The sequence below is a fragment of the Bos taurus genome, chromosome 5 (genome assembly GCF_002263795.3).
Source record: "Bos taurus isolate L1 Dominette 01449 registration number 42190680 breed Hereford chromosome 5, ARS-UCD2.0, whole genome shotgun sequence".
Lineage (NCBI taxonomy): Eukaryota > Metazoa > Chordata > Mammalia > Artiodactyla > Bovidae > Bos > Bos taurus.
The window spans coordinates 70,525,716-70,552,618 of NC_037332.1; the positions used below are offsets into that span (position 1 = coordinate 70,525,716).

At 43.4% G+C, this 26,903-nt stretch overlaps 1 long non-coding RNA gene across 1 annotated transcript in view; it reads left to right on the forward strand.

Annotated features, from left to right (window-relative positions):
* Positions 1–283: 283 nt before the first annotated feature.
* The window catches only part of LOC132345315 (uncharacterized), a 32,573-nt gene continuing 5,953 nt past the window's right edge, over positions 284–26,903 (forward strand). Inside the window, exons 1-2 of the long non-coding RNA XR_009494590.1 lie at positions 284–1,129; positions 12,852–12,968. This is a non-coding gene — a long non-coding RNA (uncharacterized lncRNA). The remainder of the gene's footprint in view (positions 1,130–12,851; positions 12,969–26,903) is intronic.

Genomic DNA, 26,903 nt, shown 5'->3' on the forward strand with positions numbered 1-26,903 from the left:
AGACAGCATATTCAAAAGCAGAGACATTACTTTGCCAACAAAGGTCCATCTAGTCAAGGCTATGGTTTTTCCAGTGGTCACGTATGCATGTGAGAGTTGGACTGTGAAGAAAGCTGAGCGCCGAAGAATTGGTGCTTTTGAACTGTGGTGTTGGAGAAGACTCTTGAGAGTCCCTTGGACTGCAAGGAGATCCAACCAGTCCATCCTAACAGAGATCAGTAATGGCTGTTCATTGGAGGGACTGATGCTGAAGCTGAAACTCCAATACTTTGGCCACCTCATGTGAAGAGTTGACTCATTGGAAAAGACCCTGATGCTGGGAGGGATTGAGGGCAGGGGGAGAAGGGGACGACAGAGGATGAGATGGCTGGATGGCATCACCGACTCGATGGACATGAGTTTGTGTAAACTCCAGGAGTTGGTGATGGACAGGGAAGCCTGGTGTGCTGCAGTCATGGGATCGCAAAGAGTCGGACATGACTGAGCAACTGAATTGAACTGAACTGAATGAATATCTAGTTCTTACCATTTTTTTTCCTTCTAGGACATTTAGAAATCAATCTGGGATGTTGGGGGAAAAGGCAACACCCTTGCAAACCTATCAACGCTGGGTTTATATGGATCCACAGCAGTCCATTACATCAACAACAACAAACTAGCTCTCACTTTGGTCTTAGTCACAGATCCTGAAGCACTGTGAGCTGGTTCTGGCATCCTCTTCTCCTCCAGCAGAACAAACTGGTCTTCAACATTGACCAGATGCTGAGGAATACATCACAGGAGTCCATCTTCCGAGTCTAGCCCTGCCTGTCCAGATATAACTCCACGGGATTCACATGGAGACGGGAATAGGTATGGATGGCACAGGCCTCTGTGCTTGGACAGTGCTGCAGCCAGAGTTCTATGACCCTGCCTTAGAGACCTTCCTCAGAGGAGGGACTGCAGCCCATTAATCCGTATGCTCTGGGCACAGTCATCTAGCCGGTTATGCGTCCAGCCAGTCTAACTGCCATCCACACGATGCATCTCTATCTGACATTAATACTGCAGGACAAAGCAAGAGACTCTGACAAGGCTGGCTTAACTGCTCAACCACGACTGCAGGAGACTCGAAACCAAATAATCCAGGGTAGGATTTGAATACCAATCCTTACTTTCTGTTCTGTTTCATGCAAATGACTTAATGTCTTTCTGTCTCAGATGCCTTATCTGTAGACTGAATATTTCCTACTTCCAAGGATAATCATGAGCATTAAATGGAGTAGTGTACCTAACTCATGAGGTTAGCAGATCAGAATGGTTACACTTAATGTTGGCTTCAGACTCATACTGCCTGGGCTCACAATCCAATTTGCTGCTGACTTAATTCTGAGGAATGGAAGTGATGGTGCAGTCTTTAATAAATGCATCTGTTTATGTTAGTATTAAGCAAAATCTTCCAAGGAACAGGGCCCAGGGCAGAGGTCCCACCAGTCTAGGTCTAATGGAAGCACTGGAATCGGGAGTGAAGGGTGATGTACAAAGGGGTATAGAAACATTTTCTTTTGTTTTATCTTGGTGAGACAGCTCTGGTGTGATGATGTCTAGTACAGTGCTTGCCTGATGGTAGGTGCTGAATAATAATGATAACAAAAATGATAATAGCCAATGTTTCTTGAGTGCCTATCAAGAGCCTGACATTGTTCTAAATTCTTCATATAAGATTATGGCATTTTACCCTTGTAACAGCCTTATAAGATAGAGAATATTAATTGCCTAATTTCATTAGAAGTTAAAACACAGAAAGGCTTTAATTTGCTCAGAGTCATATAGCCAGTAACTACAAAAGCTGGGAAACAAACCTAGACAGCTCCATATAGAGCCATACTCTTACTATACTATTCTGCCCCAGTCATTTTTGTATTGTTATTGGATTACTGAGTAAGAAGAGTACTGGGATGGGGTGGCTGATTCTGAGGTTGGGGGACAGGGTGATGCCAGGTTGCATGGGTCCTTTCCAAATTGACAAGTGAAGAAAAGGAGTTCTTTGATTTTCCTGTAACTTTTCCTGTAGACTCAATTTTCCTGTGGTCTCAATTTTCCTATAGACTCAGTTTTACTGTAGACCCAATGCAGGTTGGCAAAGGAGGAGAAATGGGAGTACAGAAGAGAATTCTACTTGAGTGGTGCAGACAGTTTTTTACTGGAGCCACCATCTCCCTTGTTGGACATGTCCAGTCAACTTCACCTCTGCATTGTTTCCCAGGGCCTTTCCTCTGGTCTCCAGCCACTGCCAGAGATCAGGCTTTTTATAATTTTTCACTTGGACTTTTGCTTTCATCTTAAATGTGATCCTTGCTTCCTGTCTATGAATCTTCTAATCCATCCTTGGCTCAGCTACATATAAAACCCCTAATGTCTCATCACTGCCTATAAAACAAGGTCAAATTCCTGGCATGAAATTCAAGCTCCCTTGCGGATCTTCCCTAGTCTGTCAAATTTACTGTTTCAGATTCCTCCTTAGACACTGCTCACATCACCCTTGTAACCTAAAACTCAATCACAGCAACTTACTCTCTGCACCTCTAATACACCACACTTCCAGGGTCTGCATAAGTCCCTGCCTCTTCTTTGCATGCTCTTTATCCTCCTTCTCTGCCTAGTAAAGTCCTACAGTAGCAGAGATGATTAACTGGTTAACAGAAATGACACCATCCTTCCATATTGGAGAGTTGTTGTTCCTGGAGGTGGGGCCACGCAACTAGCACCAGTGGTATGTGAGCAGAAGTATGTGGCACTTCAGGCTGATGTGGTCTGTTTGGGTTCACAATCCTGTGCACACTTTCTCTTCACTGGATTCAGAGTATTTGGAAAGGACTCTGAGGCTTCAGGGGACAGTAGGGCCACTAGATGGAACAGCCTAAATCCTTTGAGTCACCAGGTGATGGAGAAGTACCCGGGAGAGCCTCCTGACCGGTTATGTCTGCATCCACTTTAAGTGTGGAAGAAATTTTTATTGTGCTAATGCCCTTAGATTTGGGGATTTACTTGTTACCACAGCACAGCACAACCTATCCTGACTTACTTCCTTTTTGAGGCCCAGGCCAAAGGTCACTTCCTCTCTGAAACTTCCCCTGACTCACCTGTGCAGATAGGGTTAGCGACCACTCCCTGGACCATGCTCCTATTGTTCTATGGACCTATAGCTAGTACCCCATTCACCAGATTTATATATTAACAATTTGTTTTTGTCTGTCTTCTTCCTTAACCTGAGAGCTCCTTCTGTGCAGAAATCATCTCTTAGTATTTCTGTAATCTCACATTGCTTAGCACAATATCTGGCAACTTGTTGACTGGGTAAAGGAATGAATAAACAACAATAAATTAGCTAGCTAATTTATTAACTAATTAATATTTGTCTATAACAAAGTGTTTGATTCAGAAAATGAAGATCATGGCATCCGGTCCCATCACTTCATGGCAAATAGATGGGGAAACAGTGGAAACGGTGTCAGACTATTTTTTGGGGCTCCAAAATCACTGCAGATGTCGACTGCAGCCATGAAATTAAAAGACACTTACTCCTTGGAAGGAAAGTTATGACCAACCTAGATAGCATATTCAAAAGCAGAGACATTACTTTGCCAACAAAGGTTCGTCTAGTCAAGGCTATGGTTTTTCCTGTGGTCATGTATGGATGTGAGAGTTGGACTGTGAAGAAGGCTGAGCGCTGAATAATTGATGCCTTTGAACTTTGGTGTTAGAGAAGACTCTTGAGAGTGCCTTGGACTGCAAGGAGATCTAACCAGTCCATTCTGAAGGAGATCAGCCCTGGGATTTCTTTGGAAGGAATGATGCTAAAGCTGAAAGTCCAGTACTTTGGCCACCTCATGCGAAGAGTTGACTCATTGGAAAAGACTCTAATGCTGGGAGGGATTGGGGGCAAGAGGAGAAGGGGATGACAGAGGATGGGATGGCTGGATGGCATCACTGACTCGATGGACGTGAGTCTGAGTGAACTCCGGGAGTTGGTGATGGACAGGGAGGCCTTGGCGTGCTGCGATTCATGGGGTCACAAAGAGTCGGACACAACTGAGCGACTGAACTGAACTGAAGTGTTTGATAGGAAATATCAGTGAAGTCCTTGGGGTTCAGGTAAACCTAGCTATCTAATGGAAGTTAGAGTATAGTAAACACTGCAAGTTTCCTGTCTAATATTCATTCTCTGTCTTCCTTACTAAAGAATCCTGATTTTCTTTGGGGTAGCAACACACCCAGATAAACAGAATTCCTAGATTTTCTGCAGCTGTATTTGGACATAGAATGTGTAAACTTCTATTGGGAAAGTTTTTATATTTCTGATACAGATAACCACCTCTTCCTGCTTCCCTCTGCTTCTCCCTGGATGGAATGTAGAAGTGATTCCCAGAGATAAAGCAGCCATCTTGTGTCCCTGAGAATAAAAGCTAATCATCCATGGATAGCAGAGCAGACAGGAAGATTCAGGATCACTGATGGCATTGTAGGGTCTCCACACAGCCAGAATCAGCTTCTTCCAACATTCAATTGTGCGAGAAAAATAAACCTCATGTGCTTAAGTTACCACAACTTGGAATTTCTGTTGCTTAAGCTGATGTAAACCAATTGATATTAAAAGGAGAGTTTTGAAGCACGGTAACCCTACCCTCTACTTGGCCAAATTTAAATCAATGACAACCCTTCAAAGTAATGTATTGTGAATTAGATTTAAACTCTTTGATTCTCTAAGGGAATCTGATAAATCTAAGGATAGATTGAGTCCTTAGATAACTAGGTAACCTGAAAAATCTTATGTTCCTGTGGTGTACAATATAAACATTTGGAACTGTCATTTTGTAAGCACCTAGACTATAGTAGGTTAAATGGTAAACATGTTACAATAGGTTAAGTTGTACAACCTGATAATGTAGAGATATTTTAAACTTCTGTTTGAAGACGTGAGGAAATTAGGGCTCAGCAAGTTTACTTATCCAATGCCACAGAGAGGTGAAGTCTGGATTTGAACCTACAGTTTTGACTCCTAAACTAAACCCTTAATCATTATTATACTTGCTTGGACTAGTAGGCACTTGATAGATATTCACTTCATGATCATATGAAAAAATGAATATAACTATCCCTTTCTATTCTAATATCTGATATTGCTGTAGATATGAGAGTCAAAGCTTTAATAGATCTGTGTTGGTCAAGAAATTTTCCCTGCAAGTAACAGAAACTCAATTTAAATGAGTTTAAGAGAAAATTGTGGAGAAGGCAATGGCACCCCACTCCAGTACTCTTGCCTGGAAAATCCCATGGATGGAGGAGCCTAGTAGGCTGCAGTCCATGGGGTCGCTAAGAGTCAGACACGACTGAGCGACTTCACTTTCACTTTTCACTTTCATGCATTGGAGAAGGAAATGGCAACCCACTCAAGTGTTCTTGCCTGGAGAATCCCAGGGATGGGGGAGCCTGGTGGGCTGCCATCTCTGGGGTCACACAGAGCCGGACACAACTGAAGTGACTTAGCAGCAGTAGCAGCAGCAAGAGAAAATTTTAAAAACATGGGGTAGAAGAGGGATATGTAAATTTTTTTTTTTTTTTTTTGGCCTTGAATAGTTAAGGAGATGGATGGACTGGTGTCCATGTTATTTGCCCCCAAGGGTCTCAAATGCTACGATGTCTCTTTCTTGTTCTGCTTTCTCTCCTTGTGTGGGCTCTGTTCTCCCCTGGTAGGGCAGCAGGTCACCAGCAGCTCCAGGTTCTATGACCAGAATGAATGAAGCTGAATGGGGATTTGTTCAGCTGAGGTCACATGCTCATCATTGAACCAATCACTGTGACCAAAAGAAACTGACCTTATTATTGGTCCATCTTGTGTGACCACAGTAACCCCAGAGGCCAGAGTATGGAACATGACTAGTATGCTCCATCAAGAGGTGGTCCCTTAAAAGATGGGAGGACCAGTTATCAGTTGAAAGAGGGGAGCTGTGGAGACCTCCAAACACTTGTTAGAGGCCAACTACAGAATCCAGTCTCCAGTGTCTGAGTGTTTCTCCTCTTAGGCATCCCTTCCAATTCTGAGAGCTCCTTCCTGTCACAGAGGTAATGGTTCAGAAAAGAAAAAGCCACTGGGAGGCTAGTTCTTTGTAGGAGGAGAACTTGACATAAAGCATACTAATAGGGACTCAGAGAATATGTGTTGGGGCCTGACTCAAGGATCTAAAGCTGGGTGGAGAATTCTGAAGGAAAGCAATAGCTGACTCAGCCTTGACCAAAAAAACACAAGGAAAATGCCAGAAAGGGAGAGAATGAGCCTGTTTAGTAAAAAGATGGGAAGACCTGGCAGATATGATTTTGGTTTTATTCACAGAACTTATCAAGTTCCAGTAAATAAATAATCAACTTGTGAGCAGGTTAAAAGGGCAGTAAAGGTGGCCTCTGGATTTGTACCTGTGCAGGTTTTCAAAGTATGCAGTTGTTTTCTTTAACTGCCTTCACCTCTGTCCAAATAAAAATGAAAGTCCCCTTTCAGTTCCCTTTTGTGGTGAAGGTACAGTTCCTTTCTCTATCCTTTGCTTTTCCTTCATAGTGCTCAGACCAGTTAGGATGCTTCACCAGGATATTCTTAGAACAGTTAGGTTGCAGTAAACAGAACACCTGACTAAGAGTGACTTAAATAATAGCAGTTACGAGTCTTAGGAAATAAGAGATTTCCGAGCAGTACTGGTGCAGTGGCTCAACGATGTGGTCAAATGAGGGAGGCGTGCCTTGTGCCCCTTCCTGAAATTTCCTTCCATGTGAACGACACTCAGTCACTGTAAGTCCTGTTCTCTTTCTTCCCTTTTACCTTCTCTGTCCTTAGTGGGGAGGAGTGGCTAAAATCAAGCTCCCCTTGGTCTCTCCTGCTCTGGGTGTGATCTCTAACTAGTGCTAAGTCTGCCTAACTTGGGGAGTCAGGCCCAGTGATTCTTCCATGAAGTTACATCCACATATTTAGCATTTATCAGCAACCAAGGTAATACTGTTCTCCTTCATCTCTGCCTCCATTACCCAAATTCTCAATTGGTTAATGGCTCAGAATTGGAAAAAGGGAGTTATTCATTGGGCTGCTTTAGACTCCAGCAGATGACATCAACAGCCCAGGTGTGTTCACTCTGCCTACTCTGCTATCATCCGTCTATCAACAATGTGTCCCCTTAGTGTCACAACACGGCTGCCACAGCTGCCAATATCACATCACATGAATGCATCCCGAGCAGGAAGGATGGGGAAAGGGGCAAAAGGGATTTTCCCTTGAGAATATTTCCTAGACGCCCCCAGGTGACTCTCCCTTACAGCCTATTCACCAGAACTGAGTCACATGTCCACTCCAGACCAGTGACTGGCAGAGAGAAATGGAAGCATCATGACAGTTTAGTCCAATTCAACTACGTTATGCTGAGTCACTCAGAACTGGGCATATAGCCTCCCAAACAAAGCAGACTTCTGTTAGTAAAAGACAGAAGGAACAGCTCAATAGGCAGCTACTAGTGTTTGTTGCATTGCTGTTCACAATTTGTGGCTGAGTATTTATTGGTATGGTGATTCGTTAATGATCTGACTATTCTTTCTAGCTTAAGTCCCAGGAGGCAGGATGGGTGGCTGTGTTGTTAGTGCTGTGCCCTCAGAACCTGCTGTAGAACATTCCTCAAAGTTGGGGCTCAATAAATATTCATGGGAATATGTGAATAATTACATGCTCAGAATTGCTGGGCACTGTAGTGAATACCAAGAAAAATGTCAGACACATTCCTTGTTTTTAAAGACTTTATGGTGCAAATGAGGCAAGATTAACATTTAAATTCTTTTCTAGCTATTTGAGTCAAGTTGTCTCCCTCCCTTCTTCCAAATAATATTTATCAAGTGTCTACTACACGCAGACACAATGACAAGTGCTGCGGATGGCAAGCAAGACCTGAACCCTGGTGATGGTAAAGGGTTAGTGAGGGAGATGAATGTGGAAGCCACCATGATAAAGACAAATAGGATGGCTTGGGGAGCACCAGAGGAGAAGTTCTGTGTTTCTTCTTTGCCCTCCAATCCACAGGATCCAGCCCAGGGCCTGATACCTCATAAACACTCAAATAATAGTGGTTATTTGATTGTTGCAGGGGAGAAAACACACATACACACACACACTTACACACACACACACAAACTTATCAAACATTTAGGGCAGGCATTGTTGATCCATTTTGCAGACCAGGAAACTGAGACTCAGAGACACTAAATGACCTTCCACAAATAACAGTGGACAGACCAGGAGGAGGTCCTGGCTCTGCTGATGGCTTGCTCCTTGTTTCTGTTCCTCCTCCCTGCCTTCCCAGTGAGGTGACCAGCTGACATCACATTCTTAGTCTCGGGAATTGTTCTGTGTCTGGTGTCCTCATTTGACCTATGAACATCTAGATCCATCTTCTCACATGAAGTGTGAAAACCAACATTCATTTCCCTCCTGTCACTCAGCTAGCAGCCCAGCACAAGTGAATGCAAGCAGCCAGTGCTGGGAGACCAAGGTCTACACATGTAAGATTTATTTTTCTGCTTTTCTTGTAATGACGGTATGTCTTTTGTATTTAAGCACTAATTATAATTAGTCACTTCCTAGAAAGTGTGCAAACATCACAGCACAGCTGGGAGCCTGCATAATTTAGCCATGATTGCTCATTTAACTTCACAATCTAGGATTGTGTGGGCTTTACAAAAGATACCTCCAGCCCTGGAAGGTGGGGAGGAAAGGGCTTTATTTTTTTATTAGCATCTTTCTCTTAGTGCTGTGTGCAGGCCTTTGTATGGATTTATAAGGTTTCACGTGAAAATACTTACAATCGAAATATTTAAATACTATTATTACATTAATCTTTCAAAGAGCCTTAATTTGCCAATTCCCAGCTACAATTTTCATACTTTAATAGGTATGAATAACTGTTCTCTAACTCGGGTGTACAGAAAATAGCATTTTCTTTATCTCCTTTAAATCACCTTAATTCTGACACTAGATCCTTATTCTCTTGGATGTGGAAAATTTAATTTCAGACCTTACAGGAATGCCTTCATGTTTCAAGGAGTTAATAGAACCTGGGAGGCAGAAGTGGTCATGCGTCCTTACTGTCCAAGCTCAGGGGGAACTCTTGATGTCCAGAAGTCCCTGCTTCTGGGTCAGTCATAGGGTTTGGGGCTCTTTACTGAGGGGCCCATGGTACCTCAGGCACACCAAGCAACCAGCCTCCCTGAAGCTCTTCCTTCTTCTAAACTAGGCCACAGAGCCAAGTGTGGGACTCTGTGTATGAAGAATTCACATCAGTGCTCCCCTCCCTGGCTGGGCAGGTCATTCTCTCTCCAGAGTCTTTCTGCCCTCCCTTCTCTTTAGGGGAGACTGGCATTTCCTCTTCAAATGGCTGAGGCTTCAACAAAAGATGGGAGAAGCTCTCAGCTCCAGATTGCTTCAGCTCTTCTACCCTGTAAGCAGGCATACAAGTCTACCTGGCTCCCTGCTGTAACCGCAGGGAGGGAAAGATTTAGGAAGAACAAACACAAATTAATCTCTTAATACATTAGCCTGCCATGTTAGGTAATCCTTACCAACCAGTGGGTTTTTTTCAACCTAGAGAGATTAATTTACAGAGAATACCCTATACATTTATTCAAGCAATATTTATTTAGCGTCTCATGGGCAGTGCAGTGTGCTGTCTGCTGCAGGCACAGCCTTGTAATGTACTGCATTATTGCTCCCAATCCTTTACCTACCCCTGTACCTGTGCCCCATGCTGTGCAACTCTGCAATTGCCACCGCAAGAGGCAGAGTGTATTTTCTCATGTTACTGAGGTCATGCTTGGCCATATGGCTCACTTTAGCCCATGGAGCATGGAGAGAAGTGCCTGTGTGCCAGTCAGTTCCAAGACTAGGCATGAAGACACTTTGTTTGCATTCACTACCTCATGTGCTTCTATTGTTGCCATGAGGAAAACATGCCAGTGGTTCTAAAGAATAAGACATACTGTTAGCTTGGAATTAAGTTCAGTAGAGGCCAGCCTAGATGTATCAAACCCCAGTCAACCTGTAGATATATATGTGAGAATAAATAATTGTTGTAAGTTATTGAGTTAGGGCATTGTTTATTATGCAGCATTAGCTGACTGATACAAGCGAGGACATGACATAGCAACTGACAAAAAACAAACGGGGAATGAAAAAGACATGATCTCTGCCTTCATGGAGTTTACAGTCTAGAGGGAGCTGCTAAGCTGCTGAGTCGCTTCAGTCGTGTCCGACTCTGTGCGACCCCAGAGACGGCAGCCCACCAGGCTTCCCCGTCCCTGGGATTCTCCAGGCAAGAACACTTGAGTGGGTTGCCATTTCCTTCTCCAATGCATGAAAGTGAAAAGTGAAAGTGAAGTCGCTCAGTCGTTCCCAACTCTTAGCGACCCCATGGACTGCAGCCCACCAGGCTCCTCTGTCCATGGATTTTCCAGGCAAGAGTACTGGAGTGGGGTGCCATTGCCTTCTCTAGAGGGAGAGGCAGACATTAAACCAATTATTACAATAGCAATTTTTAAAATTATAAATGTGATGAATGTCATGAAGGAAGTATACTAGAATACATAGTGCTGGAAGAGTATGTGACAGGAACATTTAGCCAAGTATTTTTTTTCCCCTAGGGGTGAAGATAGTTCCAGAAAGAGTAACACTGAGGTTTCCTATCTGTAGCTAACTAATCATATTCTCAAATTCCTTCAGATAGGTAACACTGTTGCGTTTGTATGAACGCTGATGGCTCAGTTGGTAAAGAATCCACCTGCAACGCAGAAGACCCTGGTTCAATCCCTGGGTCGGGAAGATCCCCTGGAGAATGGAAAGGCTACCCACTCCAGTATTCTGGCCTGGAGAATTCCATGGACTACAGTCCATGGGGTTGCAAAGAGCTGGACACAACTGAGTGACTTTCACTTTCACTTTGTAAGCTACCTTAACCCTAAGAAATTGAACAACCAAAATACACAAATAGATACTGCTGATGCACACATGTCTATGGCAGAGCTCTGGAACTTTCTGGTGGTGTGGTATTTGATGTGCTCTCTAGCTACGGGAGGTAGGGGAAGCAATATGCAAGTTCACCAACCATATGTAGTGGCACACCGTCAATCTTGGAATGTCCCAGATAAACCTCAGTGGATGGGTGACCTGCACCTCACTTGTGTCCTGCATCTTTTCTTTCTTCTTTCTAACCTAGGAGAAAGCAGTATGTGTGTCCAAAGTTTTAAGAGTTGAGAGCCTCTTTAGGCAAAATTCCATGGGGATATGCCAATAAAATATTCACTAGATGCAGGTGGCCTTATGCAAGTTCGTATATCAAATTCAGTAATGCCTGCAGTACAAGATGAAATCATATCAGATCAGTCACTCAGTCGTGTCCGACTCTTTGCGACCCCATGAATCGCAGCATGCCAGGCCTCCCTGTCCATCACCAACTCCCGGAGTTCACTCAGACTCACGTCCATCGAGTCAGTGATGCCATCCAGCCATCTCATCCTCTGTTGTCCCCTTCTCCTCTTGCTCCCAATCCCTCTCAGCATCAGAGTCTTTTCCAATGAGTCAACTCTTCGCATGAGGTGGCCAAAGTACTGGAGTTTCAGCTTTAGCATCATTCCTTCCAAAGAAATCCCAGGGCTGATCTTCTTCAGAATGGACTGGTTGGATCTCCTTGCGGTCCAAGGGACTCTCAAGAGTCTTCTCCAACACCACAGTTCAAAGGCATCAATTCTTCAGCGCTCAGCCTTCTTCACAGTCCAACTCTCATATCCATACATGACCACAGGAAAAACCATAGCCTTGACTAGACGGACCTTTGTTGGCAAAGTAATGTCTCTGCTTTTGAACATGCTATCTAGGTTGGTCATAACTTTTCTTCCAAGGAGTAAGTGTCTTTTAATTTCATGGGTGCATTCACCATTTGTAGTGATTTTGGAGCCCCCAAAATAAAGTCTGACACTGTTTCCACTGTTTCCCCATCTATTTCCCATGAAGTGGTGAGACCGGATGCCATGATCTTCGTTTTCTGAATGTTGAGCTTCAAGCCAACTTTTTCACTCTCCACTTTCACTTTCATCAAGAGGCTTTTGAGTTCCTCTTCACTTTCTGCCATAAGGGTGGTGTCATCCGCATATCTGAGGTTATTGATATTTCTCCCGGCAATCTTGTGTTTCTTCCAGTCCAGCGCTTCTCATGATGTACTCTGCATATAAGTTAAATAAACAGGGTGACAATATACAGCCTTGACAAACTCCTTTTCCTATTTGGAACCAGTCTGTTGTTCCATGTCCGGTTCTAAATATTGCTTCCTGACCTGCATACAAATTTCTCAAGAGGCAGATCAGGTGGTCTGGTATTCCCATCTCTTTCAGAATTTTCCACAGTTTATTGTGATCCACACAGTCAAAGGCTTGATAATGAAATAGTAGGTGCCAAAAAGTCAACCAGGGCAGTGAAGAAAAGCAGATGTCAGTGCTGGACCAGGCTAAGTTGGAGGCCCACAAAGATCACTTAGTGATCTTAGAAAACTGCTGAGCCTCATTTTTCCTCCCTCTGGAAATAGGAATGACCATTATGGCAGAGGCTGCTAGAATTTACCAATATCTGCTTCTGCTCCTTCCTGAGCATACAACCTGGCTGTACTTGAAGTTAGATCTGGCCACACGATTGAGTTCTAGTCCTTAGAATATAAGTGCAGATGATGTGAGCCCTTCCAGGACTGGTTGATAAAACTGTTCCATGTGCAACCCCTGTTCTCCTTCCCCATCTTCCCGCTGAATAGAGAGAATCCTGATACTCAAAGGAGAGTCCAGCCACAAGGTGGAAGGATCCTGGGTCCACAGATGACTGCACAGAGCAGAGCTCCCACTCTTAACCTGAATCACATAACCCTTTTCAGGTGAGCAAGACATAAACTTTCATCATGTTCAGCCACTGGAATTTTAGGGGTTGTCTTGTTATAGCCATTAACTTCTCCTGGTTAATCCAAACATCTACTTTACAGGATTTCTGTGAGAAAGCTTGTGAAATGCCTAGCTTAGGTATTCAATACATAATTAAGTGCTGTAAGAATGGGGCCAAGATCTGGGGCTTTGGGAAAGCATGGTGGTTTCCTGTCTGGCCCTCAATTCCTTGAGTGTGAGCTCTGCCAAGCTACTGAGATTATAAAAGTTTTAGAAGCTAGGAGACCTGGCCTTGGACTTTTCTGCTCCTGCCCTGAAGCCAGCAAGTGGTTGCTCAGTACAGGAGACAGAGGAAATGAGAACAACCTCAGAAATAGATGTAGTCAGAAAAAAAGTACTGCCATTGTTTCCAGAATACAACAAGCAGAGGGTTCCCATTCCCAGAAAGCTCTTCTTGGTTTTCCCTAATGATGATTGATGGCAAAAATGGGGAGCCTAGACATGCCTAAGCCACAAAGTGCCTTCTGAATCAACCCTGGAGCCAGCCTTAAATGTGTTGTAGGATGCTCTAATTCTGAGAGCCTGCCATCTTTGACTGACTATAAGTCTGGTATTTGTAAGTTCATTAACTAGCATGTTTTACTTAAACAGAATACAGTGTTCTCCATCCCCATGCTTACAAAGTTGGCAGTCCAACTTTTAAAAATTGACTAGTTGCCAACTCTTAAAAACTGGCTGATTTCACATAAATATTTATGTTTCTAGTGTCTCTCTAGTAATCAAATGAGCTGGTAATGCTGGGCCCATATTTCAAACTGGCAACAATTGGCTGCTACTGAATAGAAGCTACTCCCATTCAATGTGGCAGACACCACAGCACTGGCCAGTGTACTAGCTGTGCTGTGACTCTTTGTGACCCCACCAGGCCCCTCTGTCCATGGAATTCTCCAGGCAAGAATACTAGAGTGGGTTGCCATGCCCTCCTCCAGGAGATCTTCCCACCCCAGAGATCGAACCCAGGTCTCCTGCACTGCAGGTGGATTCTTTACTGTCTGAGCCACCAGGGATGCCCAAAAATACTGGAGTGGGTAACTTATCCCATTTCCAGGGGATCTTCCAGACCCAGGAAATCAACCAGAGTCTCTTGGATTGCAGGCGGATTTTTTACCAGCTGAGCTACCTGGGAAGCCCACAAAACATAGCCAGTATACTTCAGTTCAGTCGCTGAGTCGTGTCAGACTCTTTGTGACCCCATGAACCACAGCATGCCAGGCCTCCCTGTCCATCACCAACTCCCGGAGTCCACCCAAATCCATGTCCATTGAGTTGGTGATGCCATCCAACCATCTTATCTTCGCCTTCTCCTCCTGCCTTCAATCTTTCCCAGCATCAGGGTCTTTTCAAATGAGTCAGCTCTTCACATCAGGTGGCCAAAGTACTGGAGTTTCAGCTTCAGCATCAGTCCTTCTAATGAATACCCAGGACTGATCTCCTCTAGGATGGACTGGTTGGATCTCCTTGTAGTCCAAGGGACTCTCAAGAGTCTTCTCCAACACCACAGCTCAAAAGCATCAATTCTTAGGCACTCAGCTTTCTTTATAGTCCAACTCTCACATCCATACATGACCACTGGAAAAAAACATAGCCTTGACTAGACAGACATTTGTTGGCAAAGTAATGTCTCTGCTTTTTAATACGCTGTCTAGGTTGGTCATGACTTTCCTTCCAAGGAGTAAGTGTCTTTTAATTTCATGGCTGCAGTCACCATCTGCAGTGATTTTGGAGCCCAGAAAAATAAAATCAGCCACTGTTTCCACTGTTTCCCCATCTATTTGCCATGAAGTGATGGGACCGGATGCCATGATCTTAGTTTTCTGAATGTTGAGTTTTTTTGTTTTTTTTTTTTTTGACTGCATGGATGTTTTTTATTTTTTATTTTATTTTTTTTAATATAATTTAATTTTATTTTTAAACTTTACACTATTGTATTGGTTTTGCCAAATATCGAAATGAATCCACCACAGGTATACATGTGTTCCCCATCCTGAACCCTCCTCCCTCCTCCCTCCCCATACCATCCCTCTGGGTCATCTCAGTGCACCAGCCCCAAGCATACAGTATCGTGCATCGAACCTGGACTGGCGACTCATTCCATATATGATATTATACGTATTTCAATGCCATTCTCCCAAATCATCCCATCCTCTCCCTCTCCTACAGAGTCCAAAAGACTGTTCTATACATCAATGTCTCTTTTGCTGTCTCGCATACAGGGTTATTGTTTCCGTCTTTCTAAATTCCATATATATGCATTAGTATACTGAATTGATGTTTTTCTTTCTGGCTTACTTCACTCTGTATAATAGGCTCCAGTTTCATCCACCTCATTAGAACTGATTCAAATGTATTCTTTTTAATGGCTGAGTAATACTCCATTGTGTATATGTACCACAGCTTTCTTACCCATTCATCTGCTGATGGACATCTAGGTTGCTTCCATGTCCTGGCTATTATAAACAGTGCTGCGATGAACATTGGGGTACACATGTCTCTTTCAATTCTGGTTTCCTCAGTGTGTATGCCCAGCAGTGAGATTGCTGGATCATAGGGCAGTTCTATTTCCAGTTTCTTAAGGAATCTCCACACTGTTCTCCATAGTGGCTGTACTAGTTTGCATTCCCACCAACAGTGTAAGAGGGTTCCCTTTTCTCCACATCCTCTCCAGCATTTATTGCTTGTAGACTTTTGGATCGCAGCCATTCTGACTGGTGTGAAATGGTACCTCATAGTGGTTTTGATTTGCATTTCTCTGATAATGAGTGATGTTGAGCATCTTTTCATGTGTTTGTTAGCCATCTGTATGTCTTCTTTGGAGAAATGTCTGTTTAGTTCTTTGGCCCATTTTTTGATTGGGTCATTTATTTTTCTGGAATTGAGCTGTAGGAGTTGCTTGTATATTTTTGAGATTAGTTGTTTGTCAGTTGCTTCAGTTGCTATTATTTTCTCCCATTCTGAAGGCTGTCTTTTCACCTTGCTTATAGTTTCCTTTGTTATGCAGAAGCTTTTAATTTTAATTAGGTCCCATTTGTTTATTTTTGCTTTTATTTCCAATATTCTGGGAGGTGGGTCATAGAGGATCCTGCTGTGATGTATGTCAGAGAGTGTTTTGCCTATGTTCTCCTCTAGGAGTTTTATCTGAATGTTGAGTTTTAAGCCAACTTTTTCACTTTCCTCTTTCACTTTCATCAAGAGACTCTTTGGTTCTTCTTCACATTCTGCCATAAGGGTGGTGTCATCTGCATATCTGAGGTTATTGATATTTTTTCCAGCAATCTTGATTCCAGCTTGTGCTTCATCCAGCCCAGCATTTCTCATAATGTACTCTGCATAGAAGTTAAATAAACAGGGTGACAATATACACCCTTGACGTACTCCTTTTCCTATTTGGAACCAGTCTGTTCCATGTCCAGTTCTAACTGTTGCTTCCTGTCCTGCATACAGGTTTCTCAAGAGGCAGGTGTACTTACCCAACCTTATTTTACCATTTGTACTACCTGCCTGGCCTTGATAGTCTCCTGAGTTTGCAATCCGTAGGTTATTCTTATGATAAACATGACTTTAGTATATGGTATAATTGTTGGCGATTATGACTTATGGCTATCATCTTTGTGCCAATAGTGTTTTTAATATTTAACAGTGTTTTATTTGTTCAAGAAATACTGATCAGACAGTTGTGATGTGCAATGCACTGTGCTGAGTACTGTGGTGATATGAAGATGCACTGTGTTCTCAAGAAGTCCTAGTCCAATATGGGAGATATAATATGAACAAAAACTATACTAAAAGCTACAAAAGTATCCATTTCCAGGGAAGGGGAAGGGAAAGATTGCTTTCTCCTGAGAAGATAAAATAAGGCTTCATGGAGAAGGAAGGATGCTAGGCTTTGAAGATCTGATATGATTTAAGTGTGTAGAAATTGCAAGGATGGGCTGCTAGAAAGGAGGGACTGCACAAACAAAGGCACAGAGGTGTTCAAGTACTCAGTGTGCACAAGGAATGAAGAATGATTAAGTTTGATAGGAGCAGAGGACTCATGAATGAACGTGTTTGGGAAATAAACTGGAAAGCTGGAGGAGACCAAAGCATGAAGGTCTTTGAGATAATCTAGAGACTTTAAACTATTTCTGTGGACATTGGGGAGCCACTGAGATATTTTCTGCAGGAGAAAGCCAGGCTCAGAACTGTGATTCAGAGAGGAGTCTGGAAATGATATGAAATGTAGATTAGTAGACAGACCAAGAGATTACTGCAACTTTCTTTTTAAAAAAGTATCAAAATCCCAAGGTCATAGACATCAAAACAACAAGACAATGGAAGAGAGAGTTAATAAAGATGTAGCCGCTGGGCTTTTATAAACAGTTGGTTTTTGGGGTCTAAGAAATGACTAATATCTAATGCTTCTGAGAGGTGGAGGCAAATGTGGAGAGTTAGAAAGAAGTGGGAAATGTGGGCAACTCTCTGAAGGAGTGTGGCAGGAAAGGAAGGTGGGTGAGCATGGCCCGGTGGAGAGATGGTTTTTAACAAGGGGCTTGAGCACATTTGGATGCAGGGAGAGGCAGGGCTTCAAGACACAAGAGGGAGGAATCAATGAGGCAGGGCCTTTGAAGAAGCAGGAGTGGGATCAGAGAGGAGGAGGAGGAACTACCCTCAACAGCTGCCTGACTGGTGAGAGTGACCCTCACCCAATCAACCACTGTTGGCCTCAGGACCATGTCTAACAGGCAGGACGCTTCAATCAATTGCCATCAATTTGCAATCAGATGCCATCCAATCATCTTATCCTCTGTCGTCCCCTTCTCCTCCTGCCTTCAGTCTTTCCCAACATCGGGGTCTTTCAATTATTTGGAGTTTACTCCACTGTGTGGAGCACCTCCTTGTGCTGGGTGGATGAGGCCAGCCTGGGAGGCCACATCTGGGCCTCTGATAACACTATCCTGACAGTTTCTTAGCTTCTGGCTCTCCTTTTCAATCCATCACCTGAAATGTGGTTTCCAACCAAAGCATGTTATGCCCCATGGAACATGTTATGTTCTTCTGTTATTCCCTAAAACAGATGCAACTGACTAACCAGAGCAGACCATCAACACAAGGCTCCATTAAAGTTCTTGTATCTCTTCTCCAGGCCATGCTTTCCAAGCAGCTGCTTCCTTTTTCACTTTCATGAATACATTGGTGATTACAACTAAAAGTTGGAGAGAGTATTTAATATCTACAAAGTGTGTTTTTCTCATCTGATACTTGTAACAGCCTATGGGGTGGGTATAATCATTAAATCCATCCTACAGATAAGGAAACCGAGCCTCAGAAAAGTGAAATATCTTGTGCATTCATTCAGTTCAGTTCAGTTCTGTCACTCAGTCATGTCCGACTCATTGCGACCCCATGGAAGCACACCAGGCTTCCCTGTCCATCACCAACTCCCAGAGTTTACTCAAACTCATGCCCATTGAGTCGGCGATGCCATCCAACCATCTTATCCTCTGTCATCCCCTTCTCCTCCTGCCTTCAATCTTTCCCAACATTGGGGTCTTTTCAAATGAGTCCATTCTGCACATCAGGTGGCCAAAGTATTGGAGTTTCAGCTTCAGCATCAGTCTTTCCAATGAATATTCAGGACTGATTTCCTTTAGAATGGACTGGTTGGATCTCCTTGTAGTCCAAGGGACTCTCAAGAGTCTTCCCCAACACGACAGTTTGAAAGCATCAATTATTTGGTGCTCAGCTTTCTTTATAGTCCAACTCTCACATCCATATATGAGTACTGGAAAAACCAAAGCCTTGACTAGATGGACCTTTGTTGGCAAAGTAGTGTCTCTGCTTTTTAATATGCTGTCTAGGTTGGTCATAACTTTTCTTCCAATGAATAAGCATCTTTTAATTTCATGGCTGCAGTCACCATCTGCAGTGATTCTGGAGCCCCCCAAAAATAAAGTCAGCCACTGTTTCCACTGTTTCTCCATCTATTTGACATGAAGTGATGGGACTGGATGCCATGATCTTAGTTTTCTGAATGTTGAGCTTTAAGCCAACTTTTTCACTCTCCTCTTTCACTTTCATCAAGAGGCTCTTCAGTTCTTCACTTTCTGCCATAAGGTTGGTGTCATCTGCATATCAGAGGTTATTGATATTTCTTCCAGCAATCTTGATTCCAGCTTGTGCTTCTTCCAGCCCAGCATTTCTCATGATGTACTCTGCATATAAGTTAAATAAGCAGGGTGGCAATATACAGCCTTGATGTACTCCTTTTCCTATTTGGAACCAGTCTGTTGTTCCATGTTCAATTCTAACTGTTGCTTCCTGACCTGCATACAGATTTCTCAGGAGGCAGGTCTCAGGTGGTTTGGTATTCCCATCTCTTTCAGAATTTTCCATAGTTTACTGTGATCCACACAGTCAAAAGCTTTGGCATAGTCAATAAAGCAGAAATAGATGTTTTTCTGGAACTCTCTTGCTTTTTTGATGATCCAGTGGATGTTGGCAATTTGATTTCTGGTTCTTCTGCCTTTTCTAAAACCAGCTTGAACATCTGGAAGTTCATGGTTCACGTATTGTTGAAGCCTGGCTTGGAGAATTTTGAGCATTACTTTGCTAGTATGTGAGATGAATGTAATTGTTCGTTATTTTGAGCATTCTTTGACATTGCTTTTCTTTGGGATTGGAATGAAAATTGACCTTTTCCAGTCCTGTGGCCACTGCTGAGTTTTCCAAATTTGCTGGCATATTGAGTGCAGCACTTTCACAGCATCATCTTTTGAAATTAGAAATGGCTCAACTGGAATTCCATCCCCTCCACTAGCTTTGTTCGTAGTGATGCTTCTTAAGGCCCACTTGACTTCACATTCCAGGATGTCTGGCTCCAGGTGAGTGATCACACCATGGTGATTATCTCGGTCATGAAGATCTTTTTTATATAGTTCTGTGTATTCTTCCCACCTCTATTTAATATCTTCTGCTTCTGTTAGGTCCATACCATTTCTGTCCTTTATCGAGCCCATCTTTGCATGAAATGTTCCCTTGGTATCTCTAGTTTTCTTGAAGAGATCTCTAGTCTTTCCTGTTCTATTATTTTCCTCTATTTCTTTGCACTGATCACTGAAGAAGGCTTCACTACACTTCGCTGGACCAACTGTGTGGAGATACCCCATGTCCAAGGCCAGAGAAAAGATGGTAGGCGCTGGAGTGGCTGTGAGGAGATACCCCACGTCCAAGGGCAAAGGAGAAGCCCCAGTAAGATGGTAGGAGGGGCAAGTTCGTGTTTAGAATCAAACTGAATTCACTTTTAGAATCAAATCTGTTCAATCATTGACAGACAATAAATAGCAGAGCTGGAATATGAATCCAGGATACAAAGACTCCAGAGTTCATGTTGTAAAGAGTAAACCACGAGTCACCAGTCCAGGTCCAGGTTTGATGCACGATACTGGATGTTTGGGGCTGGTGCACTGGGACAACCCAGAGGGATGGTACAGGGAGGGAGGAGGGAGGAGAGTTCAGGATGGGGAACATGTGTATACCTGTGGCGGATTCATGCTGATATATGGCAGAACCAATACAATATTGTAAAGTTTAAAAATAAAACAAAATTAAAAAAAAAAAAGAAAAAAAAAAGAGTAAACCATCCAGACACTCCATCTGAACTATTGATTTCAAGGTTTCAGAAGTTGAGATTTAAGCAATTTGAGTTTGAGGTATATATGAGTTATCTATTGCCACTGTAATGCTATGTAATATACAACCACAAAACCTCTATGACACGTGACAGTAAACATTTATTAGCTCAAAGTCTGCACAAAGTGTTCTGGGCTGGGCTTATCTTGGCTGGGCTCACTCACGTGCCTATGGTCAGTTGTGTTTTGCTTGGTCATCTCTCTTTCTGGTATGAAAATTGGCTGGCTGTTTAGCTGGTCTAGGAAGCCCTTGAATGAGATGCCTGGATTCCAAGTCTGGTCCGTGTCTTTCTCCCTCCAGCTAGACCGGATATGTTTGATGGTGATAGCCGAGGAAGGAGAAACATGCAAGTGCTTTTTCAAGTCTCTGCTTGCATCGCATTTGATAACTATCCTTTCAAAATAAGTCTTGTGTCCAGTCCGGATTCCAGGTGAATCTTTACCAAAAGGAAGTGAAGGTCACATGATAAAGCATATGGATATAGAAAAGGGTGAAAAATTAGGGATATTAATGCAATCAGCCTACCATGAGATGAATGTTCAAACTCAGACTTTTACGTTTGTCTAGATTTACTGTATCATCAAAATACAGCTAGAAAGCAACGCATTTCAAGTTCGGTGGCTTCTCATGGCACTCAGAAAAACCAGCTCCTTCCAGTGACTACAAGGCCCTCCATTATCTGACTGACAACTTCTCCAAACTCAACTCTGACCACCTCCTCCATCTCTCCGTATGCTCCCAACCACACTTAGTTCTTCCAACAGGCCCAACTGCCCTGTCTCAGGGCTCAGCCATGCTGTTCCCTTAACCTTCCCTACCCCCATTCCTCACTCCTTGTTTGGCTGCTTCCTCATCATTCTTTAGGACTAGGCTTAAATATCACCTCCTCAGAGGGGCCACCCTGAACCTCCTGATTCAAAGTTTTAGTCCCTATCTCAGCTTCCTATTTGAACTCCAACTTAACCCTCATCACCCTTTGCAGCAATATTTTTTTATATGTATGCCCATCTTTTTGTCTGTCTTCCCCACTGCAGTGCAAGGTCTAGGAGAACAGGAACCAGATCTATCATGATCACCATTGTTTCCTCATGCCCAACACAGCTCTTGACATGTAGCAGACACTCATTACACATTGGAATGAATGAATGAGTGGGTGGAGATCTTGAAAAGAATATTTTCTTGCTGATAAACTCCTGAAAACAGAGACCAAGCTCTCTGGACTTGGAATTCAAGGTCCTGCATCCTCAGAGACACCCCCATGACCTTAGAATTTCTAGATGCTTGGCTTATCATAGACAGCAACTTTGCAGAATGTCCTTCCTCTTGTGTGGTAAGGGTAGGTGGCAGGGACTAAGCAGGACCAGGGGAGCCATGAGTAGGAGGGAGAGCCACAGCGTCTGTGATGGAGGAGGGGTCAGTGCCACAGAGCACTAGAGATGGATTTAGAGGACAGGGACTCTAGCCCTGCTCTGCCACTGTCCTGCCATGTTTCCTTGGGCAAGTCCTTTGGAACGCATGTGCTTCAGTTTTCCCGTCTGTGAAAGGGGTTAAGAATCTGTAGCTTGCAGGATAGACTTGAGGGTGAAATGCATGTGGCATAGGCACCTCCCTCCAAGGATCAAGTTCAGGGCCAGTTCAGGAAGGATCAGGTCTCCACTATTTCTTTTTTCCCAAAAAGGTTTCAAGTGTTTCCCTCCCTTCTTACACCTTCTCTGGAGCACTCATCACCCTGGACCTGTTCCTAGGGACACAAGGACAAACATTTTCACGTTGGATCAGGGAGCTGTGCCTGCTGCAGACAGTTGAAATCATTTCTGAGCAAGCGTAGGATGTTACTCAGTATCGTGCCTAAGCCCACGGACAGACTCAGGAAATGGTGTGAACGTTGGCAGATACTGGCAAACAGGCCTTCAAAGTTGTCTGGCTGGTCCTTCTGTGTTCAACAACCGGGTTTGAGGAAGATAATTAAATGTATTGAGCCCCTACCAGGGATGCAACCCTCTGTTACACATATTCACACATACTTCCTAGTACAAGTCTCAGAATAATCATATTAGTATCATCCCCATTTTACAGATCAAGAAACTGAGGCTCAGGGACATTAGGTATCTTTAGTCACTGCCCAACTTTTATAAAAAATGACCAGCTGAAAATGCATTAAGTGTCGTAAGGGATGAAGGAGGGGCTTCTCCCTAGTTGCAAAAACAGTGGAATCTCAAGTCACGCAGCATCTTTGATGATATGGCTCCCATACTTTGTACATGTTCTTCCATCTTGTTCTTTTCCTTCACCACTGGATGTGATTGGCCAGCTTATATTAGTATCAAGAGGTGGCTGAGAATCCACTGATTTGGCTGCTCTGTGTTCTTCCTCTTGGTTCTTAATACTGTGTTACATTCCTGAGAGCTACATTTCTTAGTACTAATATCAACATTATCAATTTTCTATTTTCCAGTCATTTTTGCAGAACAAAGAAGGCAAAGTGAAATAAAATAGCTAACATTCATTAAGCACCTTACTATTTTGTGTACTACCCATAAAAATGGTGTAGTGCATTCATAGTCACGAATGCCACATGATCAAGTGTCTTCCTGAAAAGAGAGAAATTCTGCTTTGATTAGACATGGCTGAGAACCCAGTCCTCCACTTAGAAATTGACATGTCTGATGCCTAAAAGAATTTTCCACTGACAAGGTAATGCCTTCCTACATTTCAAGCCTGGTTCCTCCCCACTACCCACTTGCTTCCAGTGCCAGGTGCTATGGGACACTTTCTTGGCACTGTGTCATCTTTAGGCCTACACCTTCAGGTTACGATGATGGATGAGTGCCACAGTGGGTCATAGGAGTGCTCTGGAAGCTGTCCCCACACTAGGCAGCAGGCAATAGCCTAACCATACACATATACGACTGTGAGCTGCAAAAACATCCCCCTCGAACCAAACTAAAGGGTTCCTCCTAGGCCAGAACCCCAAAATGCCCATGACCATTTCAAGGCCTCCTGTATGAGAAGTAGGAGGGAGAGTGCTTGTGCTCAATTGCTCAGGCGTGTCTAACTTTTGGTGACCCCATGGACTGTAGCCCACCTGGCTTCTCTGTCCATGGGATTCTCCAGGCAGGAACACTGGAGTGGGTTGCTATTTCCTCCTCCAGGAGGAGGGAGAGGAAGTACTGTTAAAGTATCTTTCTTATGAAAATCAAATATATCTATACTTATATCTGTATATGCTTACTATACAATCACACTGCTAGGGCCCCACCTAGGGCCTTAGAAGAAGCCTGCATAAGTGCTCCAATGTTGCTGAAGTTTCAATAACTTCACAGTAATCCTCCTACACTGTCACAACTGAACTCTGTATGTCACCCAGAATGGGCATGGTTGTAGTACTTGGTGGAAGCCACAGGAGAGCTAGTAGGAGAAACAAGTGAATGATTATGTAGTACAGAGGTCAGTAGACTAGATGGCCCACAAACCAGGTCAGACCCACTTCCTGTTTTTGCAAATAAAGTTTTATTGGAATACAGCCACATAAATTGTTGTGGAGGACTTTGTGCTGCAGTGGTAAAGTGGAATTGTTACAACAGATACTTGTCCACCAAACTGAAAATATTTACCACCTGGCCTTTGATATAAACAGTTTAGGAAAAGTTGGGAAGGTCTTGAAGAAGATGAGACAAGAAAAAGCTAGCGCTAGATTCAAACTGTTGATATTTGATTCTGGCTCCATCATTTCAAAACTGTGTGACTTCGGGCAAGTTATTCAACTTTTATGAACCTCAATTTCCTAATCTGTAAAAAAGGATAATAATTCTTCTGTCACAAATTTTCTATAAGGAGTAGGTGAAACCTTGTGTATAAAGTACTGGCATAGTGCCTGACATAAAGCTGAAGTTCAGTGTATTATTAGCTGACAGTTACCAAGATACCTGTATTTATTGTCAACCCAGGTAGAGGATTTTATGTGTGCCATTAAGGCCTGTGGTTCAATGCCAGTGCTTTTTCCCTGATGAGGTTCTCATTGCTGCTTCCAAGGTGATACAGTAGGGACAGCCTGAAGCAATTTTGTGATTTAAGTACCATCCTGTTTTCTCTTCACCGACTCACTGCTCTGTGTCACAACCAAAGTCTAGATCATTTCCCCAGAGGCAAGTAAATTCTCCAACTCAATCATTCATTTACCTCGTCTCAGAAGAATGTCTGGCTGTCCAAGGAAACATCAACTGTAAAGACTCAATTGCTCTGCTCTGCAGTTGCCACCTTGCCTCTCTTTAATCTTCTTATCCCAGATAGATCTTTATCTAATGCATAACAGAGAATGGGGTTGCCAGATGAAACCTTTTCAGAAATATGTCTGTATCATTTAAAACACTTTGGGCTGCAAAGTAAAGAAAGCCCAACTAAATGTGGCTTAAGGAATAAGGACATTTATTAGTTTGTTAGCTCTCTAAACCCTAAATCCAGAGATAGGTAGTTTCAGAGTTGGGAACTCAAGTAGCTTAGAAACAACAGCAATGGTGTGTTCCTTCCTTTATGTTCATTCTCTTGAGTTGGCCCCCTCCGTGGTCCCAGAATGGCTGCCCCAGCTCCAGTCATCATATGTTGATGGCAACATCAAGAGCAGAGGCAGCAGATTTCCATGAAGCTAATGAAACTTAAGCTTCAGGGTCCCTCACTTTCAAAGACCCCTTCACGGCTTAGAAACGTACTCAAATGGCCATATACTTTTGTGAAATTTTCCGAAATAAGTATATGTATTATTTTACAAAAAGAAGCTGCTTCAAATTAGGTAAGCTTTATGCCCTATAAAATCTAGACCCATCCCTGGTCCTAAGGCAGAAAAACAAAATCATCCTTCCTGGGTTTCTTTTCTAAGAACAAAGACAAGCTTCCTGGAAGCTCTCCCACCAACTTTCCTTTGCATTACATTGACCAAAATTGTATCACAAGCCCACTCTTTAATTGTGTTGGTCCAGGTTCTCTGAGAAGTGGATGCTGAGATAGGATTAAACATGCTAGAAATTTTTAGGGGAAATGTCTGTGAGAGAAAATGGGAAGGGAGCCAATAAGACTAAGAGAACCTTCAGATAGCGATGCAGGTTTGGCCCAGAGAAAAGAGCAGAGAGAAGCACTTTACCCCACAGTGCAGCCTCAGGCAAGTTCAGCAAAGCCTTTGGGGAGCACACAAGGTGGAGTGACCTGTTGATGAGTCCTGTGTCTCCCAGAAACAAGCCTGTTTTAGAATCCCTGCCACATACTGTCATCAGCTGGGAGCAGCCCATGGGAACCAGAAGTGCCCAAACCAGTGACGGCTATGTGAGCACAGCAGGTGGGCTGATGTCCAGTTACACTTCCTGCATTAGAGGATCTAAGAGGTACATTCTCATGGCCACCACATTTACCAAGGAGAACAAGAACCCACAGCTGGCATAGACCAATAAAGTGTCATCCCCGGGGCAGGGAAGGGCCCAGTCTGTACAGGGACTTGGCCATTCAGAGCAGGGAGATCAAAGGTGAGGGTTCCTCTTAGTGGAAAAGGGTGGTGTGGTGATGAGGCCACAAGAGTGTTCAGCCATAGAGACCAGACTTGTTGCCAAGGGGGAGAAGGGATGGGAGAGGGATGGACTAGGAGTTTGGGGTTGGTAGATCCAAACTATTACATTTAGAACAGATAAACAACAAGGTCCTACTGTATAGCACAGGGAACTATATCCAGTGTCCTGGGGTAAACCATAATGGAAAAGAATGTTAAAAAAGAATGTGTGTGTGTGTGTGTGTGTGTGTGTGTGTGTGTGTATAACTGAATCACTTTTCTGTACAGCAGAAATTAACACAAGTATGTAAATCAAATATACTTCATTAAAAACAAAAAAAAAGAGTGTCTGCCAATCTCCACCCCTCAACAAACCTCTGGTACCCTTCGATGGTCGTTGAGCATGTTCCTCTCAGCCAGACCCGATCAGATATGACTGCCCTTTATCAGGGGACTTTCCTGACTCCAGGGCCAGCTTATCATGTTCAGTAGAAGGGAGGGAAATAGCTTTCCATGTTAGCTATCCAAATCTCAATATCTGTGATGAACTCCTTCTATTGTCAACAAAAAGCCTTGGTTCCGGGTCTTCTGCAAATCGCCTGAGTTTGCAGCTGGCCTGTGCTGCTTTTGCTTTTGATTTTTGTAGGGGTTGTGAGCCTTGATGTCCTGTGTC